The sequence below is a fragment of the Trachemys scripta genome, chromosome 1, assembly GCF_013100865.1.
Source record: "Trachemys scripta elegans isolate TJP31775 chromosome 1, CAS_Tse_1.0, whole genome shotgun sequence".
Taxonomy (NCBI): domain Eukaryota; kingdom Metazoa; phylum Chordata; order Testudines; family Emydidae; genus Trachemys; species Trachemys scripta.
Window position 1 is genome coordinate 185323855 of NC_048298.1, and position 6218 is coordinate 185330072.

Here is a 6218-nt window from a genome sequence, read left to right on the forward strand (position 1 = left end):
CCCCTTGTTCAGGTAAAAACTCCCATTGATTTCCCTGAGAGTTTTGATTAAGAAGGGGCTGAATATGAACTTCGTGATTTGTCCTGTGTTTGTCTATTTCAATTCATGCAATTATTCCATTTGTACACTAATCTCCATGCCTACAGTTACATAATGAATTTTTGTCATCATTTATAATAAAATACCAATAATTACAGTCATAGAGTTTAAGGCCAGAAGGGACCACCAGATCATCTCATCCGACCTCCTGTATATCACAGGCCATCAACACCACAGGGCACCCACACACTAAACCCAACAACCAAAATTAGAACAAAGAATTACAACCTGCCACAGGAGACTAGACTATTATGTGCCACGGGCAGAGAATAGGAGGTACCAAGGTGCACCAGTGCCCAAGGCCCTGCAATGGCAGGGAAATGATTAAGTGAGATATAGCTAGATAATCTTGGCAAGTGACCTGCACCCACACGCTGCAGAAGAAAGTAAAAATCCCCCGGGTTCATTGCCAATTTGACTTGGGGGGAAATTCCTTCCTGGCCCCATATATGTTGGGTGATCAGTTAGACCCTGAGCATATGAGTAAGAACCAGACAGCCAAGCACCTGAGAGAGAGAATGGTCAGTGACACCTCAGAGCCTGGACCCTCCCCATCCAATGTCCCATCTCCAGCCAGGGCCACTCCTGATGCTTCAGAGGAAGGAGATTTTAAAAACAAAACAGAATACATTGCGGGGGGAGGTGGGAATCCTTCCAGGCCCCAGCAAGTCCGATCCTCCTCTATACTAACAATGCCTCCCAACTTTGTATCATCAGCACATTTCATTAGCCCTCTGCTGCTTTTTGTACCAAGGTCATTAATAAAAATATCAAATAAGATTGGTCCCAAGACCCATCCTTGAGCAACTCCACAAGTAACTTCCCTTCAGTCTGATAATTCACGCTTCTGCACAACCCATTGTCTTTTCCCCATTAGCCCATTTCTTTATTCACCTTACAGTTCTTGTACTGATCCCCCATCTTCCCTAATTTAACTAATTACCTATATGCTACCATCTCAAACACTTTCTTGAAGTCCAAGTATATTAGATCTACTGCACTTCCCTTATCTATAAAATCAGTTATTTTCTCAGAGGAAATCAAGTTAGTTTAGTGTGATCTAAATTTGGTAAATCCATGTTACATTACCTCCCTTTTACCATTTACCTCCATGAATTTAATTATTTTTTCCTTTATAATTTGTTCTAAAGCCTTGCATACTACTAAGGTCAGACTAACAGGTTTGTAATTACCTGGATCACTTTTTTTTTCCTTTTTAAAGTATAGGTATGACATAAGCTATTCTTCAGTTATATGGTACTACCCCTGAATAGATAGATTTATTAAAAATCATTGCTATTGAACTAGCGATCTCGTGTGCCAGTTCTTTCAGTATTCTGGAATGGAATATATCCAATCCCCCTGATTTCAGTCCAGTAAGCTCTTTAAGATTTTCTTCCACCTCAAATGTGGTAATTTCCATTTCTAGACACTCATTTCCATCAGCCATACTGCCTTCATGCACACAGTCCATATAATCATCCTTACTGAAAACCAAGACAAAGTATTCATTTACTTTTGGGGCCATACATAGATTATCTTTAAACTCTTCCTCATCCATGCAGCCTAGCAGCCCAACCTCATCTTTCCTTATTCTCTTTTTATATAACTAAAAAAACTCTCATTATTTATTTTAATTTCTTGGGCAAGAGCTAATTCCGCTCGACTTTTAGCAATTCTCACTTTATTTCTACATTTTCTAACCTCCATAATGTAGCTTTCTTTGCTAATCAACCCCTTTTTCCAGTCCCTATAGGCTCTCTGCTTACTCCTAATAATCTTTTTGAAGTGGTTATTCATTCAGCTGGGGCTGGAGCCTTTCTCTACATGTTTTTTCTCCTTTCTTGGGATGCAAATTTCAGATAATTTTGTATTGTTGATATGAAGAAATTCCAAGCCTCCTCCACATTTAAGTCCTTTAGCTCTGCAGTCCAGCTCATTTCTTTAACTAGTTCCCTTAATTTCCCCAAATCTGCTCATTTGAAATAAAAAATGACAGTTGATGACCTGGTTTTGATAATCCTCCCATTTAATTTAAACTGAATCAGCTGGTGATGGCTCAACTCAAGGTTATTTCCTATGACCAGCTCTTCTAGGATGTCTGCACTGCTAACAAAAGCCAAGTCTAAAATTGCATCACTTCTTGTTGGTTCAGTAACAATTTGAGGAAGAAAACTGTCATCTATCACATACAGGAATAAGGGGGCCTACCAGTATTAGTAACATTTATTCTGCAATTGATATCTAGGAAGCTAGTCTCCTATTATGACACAATTCCGGGTAGTATTTATTTTTCTAATAATACTAAAGAGATCACTATCCATATCAGAGACTGACCCTGGGGGTCTACAGTAGACCCCTAACATTATCCCAACAGAACCTCTTTTACAATCCTTCCGCAAAGTTATTTTGACTCAAACAGATTCTCTCTTGCCCATAGTATCACTTTGTATTTCTTTTCAGTTTGCTGCTTCATTGATGTACTACACTACCCCACCACCTTTACTGTTATTCCTATCTCTCTTAAACAGCACATACCCTTCAATACCTGTATTCCAGTCAGGGCCGGCTCCAGGTACCAGCTTGGCAAGCAGGTGCTTGGGGCAGCCACTCCGGAGAGGGGCGGCAGGTCCAGCTATTCAGTGGCAATTCGGCGGGAGGTGCTTCACTCCCAGCAGGAGTGAGCGGCTTTTTTGGGGTGGGGGGAGGGCTGCTTGGGGCAGCCAAAACCCTGGAGCCGGCCCTGATTCCAGTCATGAGAGCTAATCCACAACGTTTTTGTTATCCCTATATCTGGTTTGACCTCTGGCACCAGTAGTTCCAGTTCCTCCATTTTATTGTCCAGACCCTTTGCATCCATGTACAAGCATTTCAGTTGTTTTTCTTGCATCTCACCCAGTTTTTTAGCCAGACTGGATGAAGTCTTTTCAATGGGGCTACATCTACACTACACACCACTGGAGGTGACGTGTAGTGTGCATGTAGTTACACGCCGCATTGAAAGTCATACCCTGTCCACACTGCAGAGCGCAACTACGTGTGTCAGTGAAAGGCTCAGGAAGAAGGAGACAGCGGAGAAAAGCTTCAGCAGCTCCCTGCTGCTGGAGCCTTTCACTGTGGCAAAGAAAGGCTTTAGAAGGGAGGAGACGGCAAAGGAAGCTAAGCCTTTCCCTGCTGCCTCGCCCCTTCCAGAGCTTTTCCCCACTGCCAGTCTTTCCCTGTATCAGGGAAAGGCTTCAGCAACAGAGGAGCTGGTGGAACTTTTCCCTGCTGCCTTGCCCCTTCCAGAGCCTTTCCCTGCTGCTGGAGTCTTTTCCTGAGGAGAGAAAAGGCTCCAGGAGCAGGACACTACACTACTACAAATAGCAGTGTCCACGGAAGGCATGGTTTGGGTGAGTAGAGAGCCATATAGGGCATGTATTCACGTACATATCCACACCCTTCAGGCATGACTTTACTCTCCTATGCCATGCCTTACTCTCTACAGTCCTGTTTATACTTGTGCAGGAGTGGGGGGGGAGGCCGCTACCCAAGTATGTACTCTACACGCTGCCAAAAGAAGCATGCAGTGTAGACATACCCTAAGTGTAACACCTACCTGCCTACTATGCCAATCAATATTTGTATTTTGTTTCTCCTTGCTGTCCATACTGTTGCCTAGTGGTGTTTCATTATCTCCTGTTTTATCTTCATTTAGCTGACTTTCTCTCTCCTATGTACTGACACCAGGCATGGAGATTTCATGAATCACTCCCAACCTTCCCCCTTTCATAGAATCATAGGGTGAGAAGGGACCGCAAGAGTCATGTAGTCTATCCCCCTGCCAAGATGCAGAATTTGTTGTGTCGAAACCAGCCAAGACAGATCAGGCCAAAAGAAATCTGATGAGGTTCAACAAGGACAAGTGCAGAGTCCCGAACTTAGGACAGTAGAATCCCATGCATTGCTACAGGCTGGGGACCGACTGGCTAAGCAGCAGTTCTGCAGAAAAGAACCTGGGGATTACAGTGGATGAGAAGCTGGATATGAGTGAGCAGTGTGCCCTTGTTGCCAAGAAGGCCAACAGCATATTGGGCTGCATTAGTAGGAGCACTCCAGGCAGATCGAGGGAAGTGATTATTCCCCTCTATTCGGCACTCCCCACATCTAGAGTATTGCGTCCAGTTTTGGGCCCCCCACTACAGAAAGGATGTGGACAAATTGGAGAGTCCAGCGGAGGGCAACGAAAATGATCAGGGGGCTGGGGCACATGACTTCCAAGGAGAGGCTGAGGGAACTTGCCTTGTTTAGTCTGCAGAAGAGAAGAGTGAGGGGGGATTTGATAGCAGCCTTCAACTACCTGAAGTGGGGTTTCAAAGAGGATGGAGCTTGGCTGTTCTCAGTGATGGCAGACAACAGAACAAGGAGCAATGGTCTCAAGTTGCAGTGGGGGAGGTCTAGGCTGGATATTAGGAAACACTATTTCACTAGGAGGGTGGTGAAGCACTGGAATGGGTTACCTAGGGAGGTGGTGGAATCTCCTTCCTTAGAGGTTTTTAAGGCCCGGCCTGACAAAGCCCTGGCAGGGATGATTTAGTTGGTGTTGGTCCTGCTTTGAGCAGGGGGTTGGACTAGATGACCTCCTGAGGTTCCTTCCAACCCTAATCTTCTATGATTCTATGATAGATCCAGCCTCCTTTTGAAAACCTCCAGCAAAGGAGCTTCCACAACTTCCTGATACAATTGGTTCTATTGTCCTACTGTAAGAATCTCTCCAGCTGACATAGGTTTCACACCTCAGAGGCTAGGTCTACACTACCCGCCTGAATCGGCGGGTAGAAATCGACCTCTTGGGGATCGATTTATCGCGTCCCAACGGGACGCGACAATTGATCCCCAAATTGGCGCTCTTACTCCACCAGCGGAGGTGGGAGTAAGCGCCGCCGACAGAAAGCCGCAGAAGTCGATTTTGCCGCCATCCTCACAGCGGGGTAAGTCGGCTGCGATACATCGAATTCAGCTACGCTATTCACGTAGCTGAATTTGTGTATCTTAAATCGACTCCCCCCTGTAGTGTAGATGTACCCAGAGTGATGTAGTTGTACCAAAGTAAATGTGTCGTGTAGACCTGGCTTGAGAAGAATGAAGTCATGGGACTACTTACGTCTAATCAGCCCTTAATGTCCCTGTACAGTACTTCTGTTCCTCCTCTGTCAAGTGGGGATAATATTTCTCTAGATCGCTGGGGTGCTGTGAAGATGAACTAAAGTTTGCAAGGCACTTAGGTACTGTAGTGATGGGGAATATCTAGATCAGTAGTTCTCAACCTTTCCAGACTACTGTGCCCCTTTCAGGAGTCTGATTTGTCTTGCGTACCCCCAAATTTCACCTCACTTAACTACTTGCTTACAAAATCAGGCATAAAAATACAAAAGTGTCACAGCCCACTATTACCGAAACATTGCATATGTTCTCATTTTTACCATATAATTATAAAATAAATCAATTGAAATAGAATATTGTATGTAGTATATAGAACAGTATAAACAAGTCATTGTCTGTATGAAATTTTAGTTTGTACCAGCTTTGTTAGTGCTTTTTATGTAGCTTGTAAAACTAGGCAAATTATCTAGATGAGTTGATATAGCCTTTGGAAGACCCCTATGGGTACACATACCTCTGCTTGAGAATCACTGATCTAGATGTATACTGGTGTAGGTGCTGAGCACTGTTAACTCTATTGATTTCAATAGCCACTGAAGATACGCTGTATCTAAACAGGGTCTGACCCATTGGGAATAGCTACAAATGTATGATTGTTAAGAGATTTTTAATATGTATGTGCTGTAGGTAAGATTGTCATTATAGTAAATATATATAAATATCCCAAAGAGGACAGCTGGTCCCAGAAGAAATATACTATATTCATAAAGAGAATTATATTTCCCCTTTTATTAGCAACCAACGGCTTTTGCCCTGGCATGATTTGTTCCAGGGGTGGATACATGGAAGAAGGGATCATTTCTCTTTGATAGTTACAAAAAGTGGTACAGTAAAAGTTACAAAGCTACAGTACTAAACAGCGCCTTTTTCTTGTAAGCTCCCGCCCACCACCTTTGCTACAATACAAGAAGAAGGTA